Raw genomic sequence first — 12,487 nt, 5'->3', positions numbered from 1 at the left:
GAAAGTTACGTACCGGTTATTTTACTGACAGACAAATCTCAGGAGGTTGCACGGACTGTCCAAAATAACACCAAAATTAAGAGGCTGCCATTCACCATCTGTTTGCCTCTCCCTCAGGAAAAAAGTGCATATCACAAGAAGAAATGGAGCCTGGCTCCGGGGAAGAGGAGGAAGGGGAGAGAGGAAATTTCCACGCAAATTCTAAGTGAATCACGCCGCGATGCCCGCTCCCGGCCGCGCCGGCCTGCCCTGGCAGAGGCGAGCGGTTCCGGGCCACCGTCCCTCCGCCACCCCGGCCGGTGGCCCGGCCCGGCCCACGGGCTTCCCCGCGCCGGGGGGGCCAGGAGGAAATAAATAGAGCCTCCTCCGGGCAGCAGCAGGGAGCGAGCCCCTTCCCCGGCGCCCCCCGGGGAGGAGGAGCCGCCCGCTCGCCCCCGCGCCCTCCCCTCCCGGCCCGGTGCCCTCGGCGCACGGCAGCGGCCCGGCGCGTCTCCCCGTCGCCGGGGCTGCACCGGCGGGTGGGCTGCGGCCTGCGCCGTCCCGGCGAAGCCTCGGCGCTCTCGTAGTCAGAGCGGCCCGGCTCCCCCCCGCCTCCTCCTCGTCTCTCCTTCCCTCCCTCCCTCCTTCCCTCCCCGGCCCGGCCTTCAGCTCGCACTCACCCGCCTTCCTCCTGCCTGCCCGGCCCGCGGTGCGTGTGCGCGGCTCTTCCTCTCGGGCTGCCCGGCGCGGCGGGGGCGGCCGGGCGGGTGGGTGAGTGAGCGTGCGGGGAGGGAGGCGAGGGGAAAAGGAGGAGAAGGGTGGGGAGGGAAGGAGAGAGGCGGCGAGGAAAGAGAGAGAGAAGCGGAGGGGAGAAACCCGCAGCGGCGCTCCTGGGGCGGGACGTGCGGCGGCGGTCGGCCGGGCGCTCGGGCGGCTGCTCCGACGACCTTTACGCGAGGAACGGGCGATCTCCGAGCTCGGGGCGCTCCGCTGCCAGCCCGGCCACCATCTTACATTGGGAGACTTGCCCCGGACGCCGCCCCCGCTGCGCGTGCGCTGCCGGCAGTGGGCGGGGAACGGCGCGGGCGGGGGGACGGGGCGCGACGGCAGCGGCTGCGACGGCGCGGGGCATGACGGGACTTGTAGGCGGTGGCGGCGGCGCGGGCAGCGCGGGAGGAGGCGGAGGCGCTGGCAGCGCCGGCCGGAGCGCGGTCGCCTTCCGTGAGGCCGGGAACCCCAAGCTCTCCTCCGGCCAGGGCCGCCCCACCGCCCCGCTCCGGGCAGTCCCCGTCCACAGACCCGCTGCAACTCCAGCCACCTGTTGCTGGACATTAGTCTGCGGGGTTTCCAAGCACTGGGTTGATTTCTTTAAAAACACTTTTTTTTCTTCTCACTGGTGTTGCTGTGGGGATTTTTCTCCTTTCCAGGTCGAAGCGATCCCGTGTGCCGCCCCGTCGGACTGTGGCGGTTGTTCGCTTTACTGTCAGGGGATGGGATGGGATACGATGGGATACGATGGGATGCGATGGGATGCGCTGTGCTCTCCCAAAACACCTGCCCCGGCTGTCGGGGCGGCTCGCCCGGGCTGGAGGCTGCGGCTGGCGGCGCGTCCTTCCTTCCCCTCACGCCTGGGGAGAGCGGGACTGTGCCAGGGAGCTGCGCCCGTCCCTCCGCCCCGCTTTTTGTTGGTTTGTTTCGGATTTTTTGTTGTTTGGGGGGGTTTTGAGTTGGTTTTTTCCCACTCCCCGCCTGTCCCGGGGCCGCTGCGGTCCTGTCTCGCCAAGCCTCTCTGAGCCCGGCTAGGGATTTCCCACGGCAGCCGGCATTCATTCACATGGTGATGTCCCTTTGCTGAACAGACTTTCGTCGCTATTATTATTGTTTTTTTCCAAAGTCTATTCCCTATTTGGAACACAAGCCAATGTGCTTGTGATGCACAGGAAAAGGTGCATGCTTGTGTTTTTTCTATTCACTTACAAAATCCAGGAAAATTCAGTTTTCACACATACGGGCTGTAAGTAATTTTGACAGAAACAACTTTGAAAAATCTGAAGAGGATCTCTCCCGTGCCCAAAAGGTTGGTTTTTTCTTGTCAGAAATTATATTGTTTCTGTCTCCTCTTTCTGACACAGACACCCCGGGCTTTGGACCTTTTCAAAGTGCAACCATATCCCTCTCTTTTCCTGTGATCCCTGATGCTGCACAAAGGATTTCATCGCCTCAGCTAACAGACAAGAGTGAGTGCTTTTACTCATTGCCTTTATAGCTTTCTTGTGGTTCTGCCGCAGCATCCTTAGCTCTCCAGACAGACAGCCTCATCCTGTATGTTTAATTATCAATTATCTCCACTGCACAAACTATTACTACATTTGTCATGACAGTATTCACCTGAGAATTTTACCTATTTCAGCAATTGATAGGAAAGAGAGGTGTTCATCACCAAATGCACTGGCACAACTATTACATTTAGTGGCATGGATTTTTTCTTCTTTACTTTTGTTTCTTAGTTTGAAGTGTTATACTAGTACAGCCTTGTACAATATGCTTGTTCTACTAACAGTGGAACTTGTGTTGACATAGCTTATCTTCTTCTTAAAACAAGTTAATGTTACCTTGTGCATATTAAATTTTAGACTGATATATGTACCTCCACCCCAGGAAAGCTCTATAAATTAACTTTACTACTTCTTGCAAAAAGGTCTGCATAAAAAGAAATGCTGTTCTCAGTAATGGTCTTGATATGTGAACTCAAATGCAATGTTATTCTGAAAACAAAACATAGAATGGAATATAAACACCTATATATGTGAGAAATTCTGTGTTTCTATGAATATATCTTAGACTGTAACATATATTCAATATATTAATGTAAAAGTAATTAGCTAGTATATATTAATCAAATTCAGGTGAACATATGCCTATAACAATGTATTTCTCAAAAATTTTATGATTTTCACATTTTCTTCCCAACTGATAAATAAACCATTAGGTTCCAGAAGTACCCATTATGTAATGAACTTATATAAGTAATGTAATTGTTGACTCACCTAATACCCAACAACATTTCCTGTTGAATAGAAGTGAGTACTCTGACTTGGAAAGAAGGGTTACAAATAATATAACTAAAAGCAGCAATTTTGAGTCAGAGTTGAGGCCATTAGTATTAAGTGAATTCGGTGATTTCTTTTAATTCAGTATTAAGGACTTTTTCCCTTAGTAAAAGTCTGTCTAAATCACTTTGCTGAGACCTGCATGAACACAAATTTCAGCAGCATCCAATAATAATAATGTAGGAAAAAAATGTACATGGCTGAAGACTACTCTGGCTGATGTTACCAAAGGTAGCCTTGCTTCCACCTCTCCTTTAATCTGGTAGGAATAATTCACTAGGCCATCCTGTGGCCATTTAAAAATTTTAAGATGTCCTTAAATTAATTATTTTCTTACTTTTAAGTAATTGTAATTGCTTTCATAAGGTTACTCAACCACATTTTGACACCTTACTTACTTTTGGAAATCTTTGGTTTTCATTTGTTTTGAATGGGTCTGATAATTCAGCAGGATTGTTTCTAAGAAATCATCTCCATATCTATAAAGAAAAGCTTTTTGAGTACATTTTCTTGGAAATAACCAGGGTGTACTAGCTAGAGTAAAAATGTCTCCCCATGTGATCGATATATTGTGGTTCAACCCCCAGTTCCCTGAGATTTGTTGCATACAAATTGATTCACACTGTGTATGGGGAAATTGTTTTCTTGGGTAATGATCCATAGTCACTGTCTTAGGAACAAATATGGGAAACTACTAGGACTCTGCTAGATTGGTGTGAAACCAAGCTATTTCCAGGATTCCTCCAGTGTTAAGCCACCACCATTTCAAATGGCTGCCAACCTGTTTGGAGGAAACAATGGAGCATCCTGAGAATGGACTAGAAAGAGACATGATGGTGGTGTACTGATACTGGCAGAAAAGGAAGGAATGGAGATTGAGTAATTCCCATGCCTGGTTGGGATAAAGAGTAACTGTGCTGGTAAAAGTTGCAAAGCATCTATACAGGCTGTAGTCTGAATAATCAGCAACAAAAAACCAATAAGGCAGCACCTCTACATGTGGATTTGCTGCTTAGTGAAATTGATAACAGTCTACCAGATTGTGCTGGAAATATTTATCCCATGTGTATTTCTCTGTGCTGGTACTGAGAAAATACTTCCAGATTTGTAAAGCTCATGATCCCAAGTTGTGCTGGCAGCAGTGGCTGCATGTGTGGGCCTGTATTTCAGACTGAAAGTTGGGGTTCATAAATAGAAAAAAATTATTTTTCTCAAGCTTCTGCAAAGCCTCATGGATTGCTACAGAAAGTTCACAGATATTAATATAGAATGATATACGATGGTTGATAACCAATTTTTTAGAAATTCGGCCTTATTTACTGGAACATTGCTCTGCAGACTGCAATGGATGTTATTGATGTGTCCACTCATTTTGTCACTCTAGGAGGTCCAGACATCTTTCTGCTTCTCTGACTAATGATGCTTTCTACTTGGCAAATGCATTGGGGAAAGGAAATGCGTGACTGTTCTGACTAACTGTAGAATAATAATGAAGGGCTTTGTTGGGAAATAGGGGCAGGTGGAGGAGCCTTACAAACATTCTGATCAATATTTGCTGCAAGTGGCAGATGTTCACTATGTCTTGTTGGAAATCCATGAGAGGAGAAGGAGGTGTCCATGCTGCTCAGGGAAACAGGCTGAGTGATTTGTCCTGCTCTTTCTTAAATAAGAGAATAGAGTGGTGAAAAAATGAAAGTATGATAGCCAAAGATATGAGAGAGATGTATCTTTATTAATGTTTTTAAATTATTAGGGGAAAATGAGAACTTCAATGGGATGCTTAAGCCAATTTCTTTCATTACAATCTTTGCTTATTCAGCATAACTCTGGCACAGCCCACCTTATCTGCTAAGTGCACCTATCTTCGCAAATGAAAGCAGAAATCGCTCCTGTTTTCTGTAAAGGATGTAGTTGGGACCTCCAGGAAGCTCCCACTATTCGTTAACCTCAGAGTGCACTTCAAGTAGTGGTATAACACACTAATATTCTTCAGAGGACTGGGGTTTTTTGCACAATGTACAGCAAATCTTCCTGCATATTTTTTCCCCTTGTTTCGAGCTCCTCTGGATCTAGAAAAGCATGTCCAAGTTAACACAAGTTGTCATAAGCATCCTTCCAGCTCTTCTTCTGCCTTCTGGCTCCTGCATTGAAATCCATTCACAGAATCGTTGAATTTCTCTTTCCTATCCTCCTTTTTCTTTTTGAAATATTTTTTATGCATCAAGCAACTTGTTAGCCTAAAGTTCTTCATCATAATGTTGCCTTTGTTGTCAGAGATAAATTGCAATTATTTGTTATTTCTGCACTGAACTCAGTGTCGATGATCATAGGTTGCATATTTTTTTAATCAATTCTGGAATGTCATTTCCATCTGTTTTTCCAGTTTGAGCTTCCCTAGGAAGTGGTTGTTCTCAGGGAACCCTGTAGTGTGTAGAAAATAAGAAGCCTCTCTCTCTAAATATCCTTTTGGTAGAAATCCTGTTCTGGTCTTAGAATGGGAAGGAGGGAAGAAGATGCTGGACTAATGAGAGAGATAGTATCCTGCTACTGAATAGTAACAGGACACAAGTTTATAGTTCTATTTGCATCTCTGTAGCAATGTTACCTTGAGGAATCTGTCCAAGAGCTGGAAAATGTCTTACCCAAAAAGGAAATGGATAAATCAGAAAGATGTGCAGCATTACATAGAAGGGTACTGAAATATATTCAGCTGCAGAAGTGAGAGAGACCATGTAGATCAGAAACCTTACAGAAAGAGGGCTGGATTGCTTTGCTCTGTGCATAGTAAAAATTGAGCACAGTTTTTGTCCTAAGATCTCCTGTAACACCCATAGGTCAGCATCATGTGCACTAGAATGGAACAGACTGTAGAGCAATTGGCCTGAATCCAAGAATTTTATATTGCTAAAGGTTTGATTACAAGTGTTTTATAATCTCAGCATTTTGAAATGTTTAATTTTGGTAATTCATCTCATAGAATGTGAAAGGAGCTAAAGAATGCTGAACAAATTATAAGCCAAAGTATATCTGCTCTTGCTTTTTATTTCTGCATTTGCTGTTGCAATAAATACGCCTGCCCTGCAAGCTGTATTCCTTTTAACTCATGGGGTGCTGCTGCTTTATTTGAATGGCAGGAAGAGTAGCAGTGAGCCAATGCAGGTGGGGACACAAGACTGAGTTCTTGTTTGTGGAGCACCACAATGACCACAGTAGAGAAGGTGGCATCAAACAGATGGAAAGAGGCTCATGGTTCTTACAGCTCATTTTCCCCTGCCAGTGATGGCATCCAGATACCACGTAGCTAGAGATGCAGAGCTACAGAGTACCTCCCTCAGCAGCATTTTCAGGCTAACCATTTATCTGGATTTCAAACAGCCTTTGTGTAACTTCAGTCTTTGTATTTCATTGTAGTGGTTTGAAAAAAAATTAGCTCTACAACTCCATATTTGAAGTGACATCATTAACAGACAAGGTAAGTCATCTGGGTCCATTACAATAGTGGGGTTTAGCAGTGACTTCCCAGGGATAAATCTTTCAGCTTATCCTGTTCTGGCCAGGTAGAAGTCCTGGATTTCCTGTTCACATCCCTTCAATTCTTGTAGAAAAGCCAGCATCATTTTGTCTTATGGTGGCACTGGTCCATTCCTCAGGAATGTCTCTCTATTGCATCAGAGATGCAAATATCAGTCACAAATACTGATATTTGAGGCAGTGCCATAGAGCTGGGGCTGGATGTGCTAATACAACCCATGAGACAATATCAAGAGAGGGAAAGAGGTGCTGCTCAAAAAAAAAAAATGAATGTGAGGAAACACACATATACTGGAATTGCAAAGGAAGCCATCAGCATTCAACAAGAGTGATAACATACTTGATCCAGACGATTTTGTAACAGAAGAGGGCACTCAGGGGCCAGACAGCAAATAAACCTCATCACATTATACAATGAGGGAAAATCATTCAAAAATGGGCAGAATCCTCTCATAAACTGGATGCAGCTCATAGCTGAGGGCTGGTGAACCTGGGTTTCATTCATGCAAAAAAAGAAAGCCAAGCCACTTTAAAACAGTCATTACGAATATGCTCAAGCCAACTAATCTGAAATATTTGAAGTAACATTCCCGTGTAGACAGGACTTCATTATGTTACTTATTATTGTTTTCAGAGAGTCATCACCTGCTCTTTAAAGCAAAACATACATTACAAGACAGAGTGATTGCTCATTATTGTCATATTCCTTAATTGCCTTCTATATTAGTGCATTCAAAGGGATGTATTTTTTCTCTTCTGCCCTTCTCTGCCTTCATCCAACAGCACTCAGCATTTTCCACAGAGCTCAAAATTGCTCACATTCTTACAAAAACGTCTCAGCCGTATGGGATTTGCTGAGATGAAATAAAAAATGCATGACTTGAGAAAATGCAATACTTTATCCTGCATATTGATTCCATGGCTGCTGTATAAACAGGAACTGTCCATTACAAGAATTTCCACTGGTTTTTTTTGTTGTGTTGGAACTCGTGTTCTGCATAAGCCAGGTGTGACAGGAGCTTACCTGTCAAGAAAATATGACGTTGCATTAAAGGGTTGGCATGAACTTTGACACTTGTCAATATATTGCACCAGCCAAGCTCCAGCTGCAACCTTGCAATTTTCCAGACAGATATATTTTCTTTTGCCAAAAGGAATGTGAGCTATTGCTGCTAATTTTATGCTATATAAATAAAGCTGATAGGGAGACAAACCAGAAATTAGATAGGTTAGATAGGCAAAATAATAGATTAAGTAGGAAAGTCAAAGTATCTATTAATCAGCAATATGAATATGTTCCTTAAGGAGCTCCAGGAAACCAACTGTAATGATGACAAATGAGAGATCCCAGAATAATAAGATCAGGTGTGCATACAGGCAGCACTCTGAGACATAACTGGAATCTATGTATGACATAGATTCGCTTGTTGTGCAGAGAAATTTGGCTTTTATATTCTGATAGTTAACATTTCCTCTTCTTAGGCTGTGCTTGACATGCTGACAGAGTGAAGGTTGGGCTCTGTGCCTTGTGCTGCTCTGCCCTCTTTCCCCTTCTGCTCCATCCTCCCTTGGGCATTCTGCACCATGACGGGATCAGGCCAAGAGCCACTAAAGATCAGGAACATATCCAGGGGGAGCAGAGACCAAGGTGGTATCCTGACCATATTTTGTAGATTAACCAAGACACCTAAAGAATGGTAGGTACTTTTCTATTTTAATATACTTTGTTTTATTCTTCCATATGAATTTTAAAATTGTACTTTGTTTTCCTATACAACATTTAAAAACTATTGGTACATCAGTGTACTAATACGAGAATTTCCTGCTAACAGGCCAGACATGGAATTAAAGCTCTGGGTAGATCCTGTTTGTTTTACTCCTAATAATGAAGTATTTTTGGGGTTTTAAGGAATGATAAATTGCCTCTTCTTAAATAGGTTATTTTAAACTGTAGCCGGTCAGCCTCTGGTAGGTGTCATATTTTGCTAAAGCATATAAATCAGGTGCTGTTTTTTATTTTAACTTACTTTCATTTTGTTTTCCTTATTTTCTTTGTGTTGGTCTCATACTTGGAAAACCAAAATTAATTTTTGCATGGAAAGCTTCAGAACAGATGTGTCCCAAACATTTCCACTGATAGTGTACTGTGTCATGCTTGCCTGAAGTGCCTATAATTTGTTTTATGGAAACTTGTATGCTGGGCCTTAAAACACACTGCACTGTTGTCAGATTGACATGGGAAGAAGGTAGGATATGCTCAGTGTTTTGTGTGGTTTTAGTTCATGCCTAGCAGTATTTCTCCTGACTAGCATACAAACCAGTGTAACATCTAAAAGCCACAAAATTTAAAACTTTTAGGTGTTTATATTTGCATGGGATCCCATGAAAGTAGCCTGATTTCCAAAGCAACTGAGCACTTGCAACTTCTTCTGAGGTCAAGGAAACTCATCTTCTCTGAAAGACAGTTTCATTCTGCAAGTTTCCACTTAGGAGTTCTATGCTGAATATTAGACCTACACTGTGGAAAACACTATGTACAATATTATGATGCAAAAAAAAAAGGTGGACACTCACCAGTTTCTATCAAATGTATCCAGATGCTTCCATGCTTAATCTCACAGGTGTATTCTGTTGGAATAAATTTGGAAAAGGCTTAAGGGTAAAGCTGTGCCTAAACAGAGTAGAAGGTAATGAAGAATCTCTTGAGAGAATAGGGTAGGGAATGTACCACAGAGTAAGATGCGCAAGGTGATGCCTAACAGTAGGGTCTGCCATATACATGTGGACAATCCTAATTGTCCTTCAGAGGCAACCCATTCATTCACTCTCCAGAGTGGATGCAGCAGAGTAAGAGCATTAAAATTAGGTGGGTAGCCAACTACTTCCCATTTGTGTAAAAAGACTGCCAAAATCAGGGACAAGAGAGAAGTGAGTTGCTGGTTGCTTGCTTCTTCACTCCTCCTCTGTGCAGATAGGAACTTAGGCACTGGACTTCCTTCTGTGTAATAGATACCTTTCCTCATTCTTCTGAGCTGTATATGTCTTGACTCATCTCAGGCCTACTTCAAAGGCACAGAAATCAGAGGGAACACTCTCAGACCTTCCCTACTAGAGTGAAGTCATACGTTCTCACCTTAGGACAGGTAAACAGTAAGTTGTCTCAGCTGAGATCTTCGTAAAGACAAGGGAGTTAATTTTTCATCTTCAAGATCTCATTAAAATTCAAGTTGATTTAAATTTAGTCATTTAAGTGAAAATGCCACTATGGATTTTATTTTAAAATAATTTAAAAGGTACACTATCTATTTTTTGAGTTACATATACTTTCATGGCCAAAAAAAAAACAAGCTCAGGTCTCAAAACAAGCAAACTGCTGAAAGAATAACCATAGTTTTGTTGTACTCCTATAAAAAGGAGGATCAGGTGGCCTAATTGAGTTTTATTAGGCATTGCTTTCTATTTGTTGACATGACTGAACCATCAAAGCTGTAAAATGTGCTTGTCTAATATTCTGAGCAGTGCACTTCCTTAAGAAAACTTAGCTATGGTACAGCATTCACCTTTAATTGGTACCTTTCCTCTCAGATAACTGTGGAATTAAGATGATAAATACAGTGAAATTAGTTTTTCATGGCTCATCTTCATCTTATATGGAGTTTTAAAGTTTAGAGCGTGGTATGTCCTCCTTACAGGAGGTCTGCATGTCTCAGTCTGCAGAGGGCTGATGACTGCCATGGAGCAGACTGACAGCACAATTACCTGCAAGGTGTGCCCTATTGGGAAAAGGCTGAGCTTCAGCACTTTGGTCATGTCACAGCGTGTGACAAAAGATTACCAAAGAGGTGATTACTCCTGTCCTGCCACAGCAGTCCTTGTCAATTGGTTCTAGCAATGGCAGCCATGCTGAAACTGAAGATCTTCTTACTAAGCTATGGCTGACCTCAGCCATGATTTGGATGAGAAAGTGGGATGTAGGCAGAGAAGCGTCAGGAGAATAACATACACTGCCCTGGGTGATACTGTAGCTGAGTGTGTGCTTACTGTTCTACACTGTATTCTTCCCCTCGATTTTAAATACCAGCAATTAAGAACTATCCCCTTAATATTGTCCAAGTTTGTGTTTGCACAGTATTTAGAGAGGAGGTAAGCTGTTTACAGACAAGATTGCTAGAAATTAAGCAGGCTGTTAATCTATCTTCTCAAAAAGTCCTTTCCTTATGCTATCCATGAAAGTTTGTGTGAGGCAAGACTTGGAGTGGGATTATTATTTCATGGAGCCTTGAATAGAGAGAAAAGACACAACTTTAAGAAAGAAATTAGTTTATTGAGAGCACTGGGGCTACAGGACTCACTCATTTATCTGAATAGGTAAACAAACCAAAGTATTGAAAGAATAGCTGTGATCAATCAAAATAAAAACATGACTTTGTTCTTGCTGGGATCAGAAAAAAATATCCACTCCATGAATATGGATTGCCTAGGTTTGGAATATCTGTAAAGAAAAAAGGTTATAGCTGGTCAGGTTGACAGAGCTGGTGGTTTGCTTTCACATACAGCTCAGGCTTTCAAGCACTCTCCAAAGTAGTTAATACATAAATTATATTATTATATAGGTCAGATTATAGGTCAGATTAGCCTTTTGAATGGTGGGATTTTCTCTGCCCCATTCCCTGGCAGGTTCCAGTTGCATATCTGGTGAGAGTTTAATTATTTTCACAAAATGAAGTGTCACTAACAAGAGCCTGAGAGCATAGAAGGCCAAAGACCCCTCCAACCTTTATGGGAGGTAGCAGTTGGTTATTAAGCTGGGAGGGAAGAATTTAGCAAGTCTCTCACAACATGAACAAGGAAGCTGAACTTCTCCAGTGAAAGGGAGGCATCAATCTTCCCTATAATACTCTTCGGATCTCACCTCAAAACTGACACTAGAATTTCTGAGAAGTTCTGGGAAAGCACACTTTGAAACACATTTACCATACCAATATAAAACAATGTCAAACTAAGACCCCCAAAAGGCATAATCAAGTCCTCATTAAAACTAAGGCCACCTAATTTTTAGGGGTTTCTCATGGCTTAATGTCCTTGTGTAGTTATAGTCTAAATATACCTGCAAGCAAACCTTTCCCTCAGTGTGTCAGAATGAGTCAGTACCTCAAGCTTCTCCTGGGCTGGACCTCACCATAACTATGTGTTTCTGCAGACAGACTGCACATTAAACAAGACTCAGAGTGATGCATAAGAAAAACAAAACTATATTGTTAGCAGGCAGATGCCTAGGGACGCAGCTGAGTGATGCACTCTGAATGTTATTTTCAAGCAAATATGGATTGTTGTTTGTAAAGAGATAGAACAAGATGTAACGATAACCTGAGATTTTAATAATAACTTACTGCTATCTTCTTAAAGAGCCCCTTTGTTCAGATATCAACCATAATGCTGAATGTATGTCTTGACTTTTTTGAATTTCTGTTCTTCAAATCAGTACTTGTTGTAAGCACGCTTTCACTAGGTTATTAACTGTCAAGTGGACTATTCTCCTAAGTATGCTTCATCATAACTCCACCAAAGTTAATCTACAATAGTAGTTGTCCTAGCTTGCAGAAAGACTTAAAGGATTATCATTGCACCATGCTGGATGTCTACAGACACACAATTAATTCTGAGAATTTTGTTTTCTTCATTGGTTAGGTCTCATTTTATCTGAGAGTTTGGATTAGCTGACGAGGTGTTTTATAGAGACATTTCAAAGACACAGATTTAGCTTTCTTTGATTTAGAATAGGAATGTTCTTGAATGATGAGGGAAATGAATTTTGACTGTCTGGCACCATCTAGAAGAAAGGTAGGAGAGTTATATGTGCCAAGCAG

The 12,487-nt window shown here is 42.7% G+C and overlaps 1 protein-coding gene and 1 long non-coding RNA gene across 7 annotated transcripts in view; one reads left to right on the top strand and one right to left on the bottom strand.

Annotated features, from left to right (window-relative positions):
* The window catches only part of CNOT4 (CCR4-NOT transcription complex subunit 4), a 77,108-nt gene extending 76,057 nt beyond the window's left edge, over positions 1-1,051 (bottom strand). For 3 of the 5 annotated variants that reach the window (XM_085047329.1, XM_085047326.1, XM_085047355.1), the window contains exon 1: positions 660-1,051. The gene's annotated coding sequence lies outside the window, so the exon portion shown is untranslated. Of the gene's footprint in view, positions 1-13; positions 157-659 lie in introns of those variants that run through there. The other 2 variants (XM_085047345.1, XM_085047336.1) reach the window with 2 other exon arrangements.
* A 119-nt stretch (positions 1,052-1,170) lies between these two features.
* On the top strand, positions 1,171-12,004 carry LOC146443597 (uncharacterized). Of its 2 annotated transcripts, none has more exons than XR_014856079.1 (4): positions 1,171-1,337; positions 2,112-2,216; positions 8,103-8,317; positions 11,751-12,004. It is a non-coding gene; the product is annotated as an uncharacterized LOC146443597 (long non-coding RNA). The 2 variants fall into 2 exon arrangements; XR_014856082.1 differs by lacking the exon at positions 11,751-12,004 and adding an exon at positions 8,979-9,804.
* The last annotated feature ends 483 nt before the right edge of the window (positions 12,005-12,487 follow it).

This window comes from Lichenostomus cassidix, chromosome 1Aa, assembly GCF_008360975.1.
Source record: "Lichenostomus cassidix isolate B80296 chromosome 1Aa, HeHo_3.0, whole genome shotgun sequence".
Lineage (NCBI taxonomy): Eukaryota > Metazoa > Chordata > Aves > Passeriformes > Meliphagidae > Lichenostomus > Lichenostomus cassidix.
This window is presented reverse-complemented; position numbering and strand designations above follow the sequence as displayed.